This window comes from Cornus florida, unplaced genomic scaffold (assembly GCF_030987335.1).
Source record: "Cornus florida cultivar Cherokee Brave unplaced genomic scaffold, ASM3098733v1 CherokeeBrave_3.0.0_Hap2_Chr03, whole genome shotgun sequence".
NCBI classification, from domain to species: domain Eukaryota; kingdom Viridiplantae; phylum Streptophyta; class Magnoliopsida; order Cornales; family Cornaceae; genus Cornus; species Cornus florida.
In genome coordinates, this window is record NW_026775573.1 from 9836440 (window position 1) to 9843458 (window position 7019).

Consider the following 7019-nt stretch of genomic DNA (forward strand, 5'->3'; position numbering starts at 1 on the left):
TATATGGACTAGATTAGTAGGTTCACCCTTTATCATCTCGGTCTATTAAACATATCAAATCTACAAGTTCACAATTTCTATCTATTTTTCTAAATTAAAAAATTTAAGAGTGCATATATAAGTCTGTTAAAATTCCTTCACTAATATGTTACCTTCACAATAATTAGCACAATTACACAAGATATATATCCTTATATTTTTCAACAATTAGAGACGGATGACACAGTCAAGCCGTCAACTGGAATGAAATTACAATTGTACCCTTATTTTCTTGATATTGTCTTAATTGTTAAATCAATCAAATCTCTTGTAACCCAATGAAGCTTTCTCAAAAAGTATTGCCGAGGGTTGTAATATCTTATCAAACCTGAAAAATTGAGTACGAGTTGGACAAAATGATGATTTTTTTGTGAAAATAATAATAATAAATAAATAAACAAGTCCTCATCAGAGTTATGAGGAGTAAAATTTGTCAGTCTTAAAAAATCAAATTTTCTTTAGTTACCATTCTCGAAACTTTTGCCGGATTCTGTAAACGTAAATTGTTGTCCAATAATATAAAAATTTTTGTATTCTTTGTGTGATGTGTTTACTTTTCTGTGTGATTCTTGATTCAACTTGAATTCTTTGTGTTTGTCTGTATGCCAATCTAAGCTTAAGAAATGAGTGCAAAAGAGAGATTGGTAATCTCAGGTTCAGCAGATCCTTTACTTTAGAGCAAGTTCATTCTAAAGTCATGCCCAAGGGTGAAGATCCTCTCTCACTTAGCTCTAGAATTTAATGCTAATAATTACTCTCTCTCTCTCTCTCTCTCTCTCTCAACCCAGTCTTTCGTATAAGGTTTTGATTATAATCTTTATCAGGGATAACAATTAAGCCAAGCATAAATATGTGTCTACCATGCATGTATTATTTCTAAAAGACACATCATTTCAAATTGAAATATATATAAGTTATTATCTTTATACATACCTTATTTCAAGTTCAATCACTTGACTGACACTATAAGCCGAATAGAATATTTGAGAGCCTGAATTAATGGGGGAAAATATATATATTATCTGTCAATATATATAACTTGAATCAATCAAATAAATCAAAATTTTAAAGAATTGGGAATACAGACCATGCTTAATGAGGACATTAAATTGCTTACCTACTTCTTGTTGTAGTGTATCCTTGTAGAGTTCTTCCAATGAATTGAAGCAGAACTCTAATTTATACAGTCAAGCAGATGAGATAATATCTCAGCTTGCATAGATTGAAAGAGTGACGAGGAGGGAATGATACAGACGATCGAATAAAGAAGAATGCATATAACTTGTGTAGAAGATGTTTTTCATATTAAATTGTGTGGATGTATGATTGTTTTGCCACTACATACCATTACAAAAAGAATCCCTTTCAAAAACATGATATGCTCTGCCCCTTTACCACTCATCCACTACATTTCATAAGGATGCGGTTGTAGTGAGCTCAACTCCTTTGTTGGCTTTGTGTTGTGGGTTCGGCTAAATTGTACAATTTATCAATTATACAAGTACTTTACCTGCTGAAAAGAAAAGAAAAAGAAAAAGAGATGTTTTTGTGTGTCAATGCTTTTTCATTTACGACAATAATCCTTTCTTTTGCGGAGACCAACGATGCACGACATCACGACCCACTCAAATTTCGATCATATATAAAGGAGTCTGGGGAAGATAACAATAAATAATGCTAGAAAACATGGCCAACTCAAAATTTCGGTATACCTTTTTACGGGATACCATTTTTAAGTTTTTGATCAAATACTATTTTAAAATTTCTTTTAAAAAATAATATCACTCACATTCTAATTTATTTTTTTTGTTACTAATACTGTTAAAACATATATGGAATAACATTTTTACCCTAATTTTTTAATACCTTTTATTTTAAAACCAAGAGAACGAAATTACCCCCTCACTCTCACCCTCACCCTCACCCTCACCCTCACCCTCACTCACATATTATTTCTTCTTAAGTATAAAAATCATCATATTATATATTGCCTCTGTCCTGTAATAATATTATATTATTCTTTTTTAGGTGTTCAAATTAGTTATGCCATTTGAAGTCAAAATAAAAAATATATTATTTTTTTATAATTACCGTTTAAGTTTTCAAAAAAAGTTCAATTTGGCAACATTCACATTTAAATTTAAAGCCACAATGATATATGTGATAACTCGAATTTTTTAAAATTTTAATTTATAATTTTATAATTTTTATTTTTATTTTTATTTTAAGTTCGTTTCCGTGGGTGTAATTGTAGTTTCTTTATATAGTTTATATATATTTATTTTGTGTCTAAAGGTAGAGGTGAGTGTGAGAGGAAAATGAGAATGATGACGTTTTAGTGGGGTCCACTGAAAAGGTGATTTAATGGGTTGATTGATTTTGTTACTTATTATATACTCCTATATATATTGTTATGTCTGTTGAAGAAAGAAGCAATGGAGCTGCAGCGGAGATCAGAAAAGATAAGAAGGAAATGGTAAGGAATGTTTTGGCGGGTCCCATGGGTTTGATTGGTGTGTTACATGATATATATATATATATATATATATATATATATGCTGAAGAGATAGAAAAAAAAAGACAGCGAAATGATGATGAAAAGAAAAAAAAAAAGGGAAAAGTTGGTGTGATGTAGGCGGGACCCACTTGGATTTTTGGTGCCAAAAAGTTCTTTGAATTTGAATTTGGTTCGTGGGTTCTTATGGGGTGTATAAAAATTGAAAAGATAATGTAAGAAAGGAAAGCAGTGAACTTCACGTGGGTTTATCGGTGGATTTGTCTTTAAATCCAGCATCAATTTTGTGACTTTGGAAAAATGAAACAGAGGAAAAAATTAGAGAGAGATACAGAGTGAGCCAAGAGAAGACATAGAGAGTTTGAGGAATACAGGGAGAGACGAAAGTTGCAAGAGGAGCTGAGAGTTTGCAGAGGAGGCAGAGGCTTGGTGACTTGATGGTCCAGTGAGAAAATTCTTTTTCAGTGTAGGGTTCTTTATATCTTGAAATCGCATGGAGTGGGTGTTGGGAAACGTACAAGTTATAAAAACTTTTTGATGAATTTTTATGTATAGATATTGATTCATCACATAAAGACAAGTTTTATACAAAAATAAAATATAATATATCATTCAATTAATAGATTGAAAACTTAGATCAAGGTTTGAGTAAACCTTAAATCTCTCATCTAAAGTGAATGTTCTCACTTATTGTAGATCCCTTTGCTAAATGTCTTCTCCTTGGATCTCCATCTTATTGGTAATGGTTTTGCCTTTAGAAATCACCCATAAGCCTCCATGAATAACTTTGAAAAATTAGACTTGTGGGAGCCTCCATTAGATGAGAACATGAACCCTAGAATTCTAGAGAGAAAAAATAGTTTCTTCCTTTTTCTTCCAAAAGTCTCCATTTAAAATATACATGGATCATGTATATATAAGCAACATAAAGATAAGGAAATGAAACAATAAATTCTTCTCAATCTCTAATTACCATATCTCAAATCTAATATGATTCCAATATTAAGTTGGGCTATGAGTGAGAATCCTTTGGACTTATTATTTTATTGGTTACAATGAATTAATAATTGGCCCGATCCATGGACCCAATTCAATTAATTCGTAAATTAATTTCTACTCCACTAAAAAAAATTACTTGAACACCAATTAAATAATAAATAATCTTTAAGTCAATGTTGCACTTTGACCCCTCTATACATAATTAGTTACCGGATAAATAAAGTCATCAATCCGACTATTTAATTAATATATTTATTTTGGTGCCTTTTATTATTTTCAGCTTAATCACAATAAACCATTTGTTTGACAAAAAATAATAATTTAAATAAATAAATATATAGTAAATCATTTTGTCTAAAAACACATGAAGGCCTTTGAATTTAATTTGCGATCAACCATAATCAATATAAACTAAATACAAATAGAAATTATGCAAATATTGAAAATATAACCCTCTAACTATTAATTACATAATTACCCAAAGTATCAGTTTAAGGATTCCAAAAATTCCGCCGGACAAATCAAAATAATTACTAATTAATAAAAAAATATATTCTTCTCTCATGCTTAAGAGTCAAATGTCATAACAGTGATAAAGAGCAATTGCATACGACGGTTCTCGCAATATATCTCAACCTAACATGGATCCAATTCAAGTCTTAGTTAATAATGAGTTCATCCATAATTACCGACTATGAACAATTTATGATTACTATTTATATTCATGTATTGATTACCATCATATACATATATAAATATATCTTGTAATCAAGTAGACACTATCAATTTCATAATGAATCGAAGCATAATACATTGAATTTACCAATTGTATAAAGCATAAATATTTCAGATATGTTAGGAACATATATCACTTTAATCCAAATAGGAATTTGCTATATCAGGGCATATAAATCCCAACAACTCCCACTTGCCCTCATAGCCAATTCGAATTGCATCTAACTCCAATGTTATTCAGGTGACGATCAAAATAATTGATCGATGACACCTTTGTTAATGGATCAATAAAGCTGTGTTCCAATGTAATATTCTAACCACGAGTACATTTTCTTGCCGGACAATATCATGTAGGACATGATACTTCCCCTCAGTGTACCTTGTTCCTCTATGGTTTGGACTACTTCTGCACTATTGTCGCAATATAACTCGATAAGCAGCCTAGTAATCTCCACAACCTCAAAATCAGTGAGATCAAACCAAAAGGCTTTCTTTTGCTGCATTTAAGGCTGCAATGTACTCCACTTTCAGGTTTGAATCAGTAGTTGAAATCTGCTTAACAATCTACCAACTGATTTCCCTTCCATTTAGTGAACATACACTAAGTAATGAACCTCATAGTATCTACATCTAATTTAAAATCAGAATCAGCATACTTGACTAGGACCATATAATCACATCCAAAAATGAGTATAAGATTATTGGTTCTTCGAAGGTACTTTATGATATTTTTCATAACAGACCAGTTATTAAGTCCGGGATTGGATTGATATCCACTGATTATCCCTACAATGTAGCGGATGTCCTGTTTGGTATAGATCATGGCATAAATGAGACTCCCATATGCCGAAGCATATTGTTCCAGTCTCATTTGTTCAATCTCCTTTGCAAGTCTTGGAAAACTACTTACTAGAGAGAGCAATCCATGTCAATAAAACAATAACTCATTCTTTGAGTTTTCATACCAAACCTAGTCAAAACTTTATCAATGTAAGATTATTAAGATAATCATATTTTACTTTTAATCTGATCTTGTAAAAGCTTGATCCTAGAAATATAGCTTACATCTTGAAGATCCTTCATTTCAAAGTAATTGAACAACTACTTCTTTACTGATAACTAAACTTCCACGTCATTCTAAATGAGTAGAATGTCATCAATATATATATATAGAATTAGAAAAATAATGACATTACCCTGTACACACATGGTTCATTCACTAAGAAACCTTATAGTATCCTTTTGTAGATTAACTTACCTTCCATAGGTATCACCCTACTAGAAAGTTCTACAAGATCCCAGATTTTATTAGAATACATAGATTCCAACTCTGATTTCATAGCAACTTGCCAAAATGATCTGTATCCATATCGGTTCACGCTTCCGTGTAGCTTATTGGGTCCAACTCATGTTTTACAGGAATGTCCATAAAGATCTCACCTAAAAACATGATTCTGTAGGATTGGATAATAATCCTCCACTACAACAATGTATCGATATAGGAATCGGTGTACTAAATGATGCTAACGCATCAATAGGGAATTCATATATAATTCTTAATCTTTATAATAAGTGTGTTCATATGTGGTACATCTGGTACCCATACCATATTCCCTAACATTATGCCACTAGGTATGTGATTCATAATATAATCCTCCTATAGATAAACAGTGAGTGTAAACAATCAACTTTTATCATTGAGATCATAAAATAATCCATCTTAGTGCCTTTGAAGTAGCTTTCAAATCTATCATGTATATGATCTGCTTCCAACTTACTTGTCCATATCAAGTGCACATGTGCAAGACGACCCTACATGTGCATGTGATTCAAACTAAGATTTAGTCAAAAACACAGCTCAAAAGATATCCTTAAGATAGACTAAGATGAAATGCAGTTCATAATATGCATCGATACCATTAAAACTAAACTCTAAAATGAAAGAGATAATGTAGCATATCAAATCATAGATCTAACCATGTTAAGCAGAATTCTGTTATTCTCAATTCATTGAGCGTCAATTGCGGAAAACTAGTACACTTCACCCTCGTTGACCATATAGTTTTCACACTATCCCAAGAAATACTCATATACATGATCAGATCGAAGTGTTTTGATAAGTTTACCTAATCTGTGTTCTACGTCAGTCTTGACACTCTCGGAATATACCAAAAGTTTAAGACTTGTGGTGCATCAGATAAATTTATCCAAAACGTGAGTAATCTTTCTTGGATGTTCAGAAGACCACACGTGTCAGTGCGTACCGACTCCAATTGTTCTTTATGTCTATTTCATTTGGCTGATTAAGCTCTTAGGGTTATCTATCATTCAACACAGGATTCACAAGTTGGTTTAGGCTCCCCTGCCTCGCTAGGTGATAAACCTTCTTTGAGCAATCTTTGAATCTCATTTTGACTAATTACAACCAAAAAATAGACACTAAAAATACAATGAGTCAGAATAACAAATTTTCTCTTAACATTTAATCTAGAAGATGCAACATTAGTTTCTACATCATGCAAATATTAAGAGCTAGTGGTTATAATATATTAACCATCTTCAATGCACTAAAAGCAATCGCACATCTATTTAATTTTATAAAAGTAGTTTTTCCAAAAGTAACAACACAGTTTTTATAAACCAAAAGTGAAACAAGAACGAGATTACGTCTAACATCTGTGCATAAAGATAGTTCTCTAATACTAATATCCTCTTACTCTTTAATTTCATA

General features: G+C 31.4%; 1 protein-coding gene across 3 annotated transcripts in view; it reads right to left on the minus strand.

The window, feature by feature from the left end:
• The window catches only part of LOC132299390 (probable disease resistance protein At5g43730), a 36734-nt gene extending 35086 nt beyond the window's left edge, over positions 1-1648 (minus strand). For 2 of the 3 annotated variants that reach the window (XM_059795953.1, XM_059795955.1), the window contains exons 1-2: positions 1157-1648; positions 973-1030 (exon numbers count right to left, since the gene is read on the minus strand). The gene's annotated coding sequence lies outside the window, so the exon portion shown is untranslated. Of the gene's footprint in view, positions 1-972; positions 1062-1156 lie in introns of all 3 variants that reach the window. The other variant, XM_059795954.1, reaches the window with a different exon arrangement.
• Positions 1649-7019: the final 5371 nt, after the last annotated feature.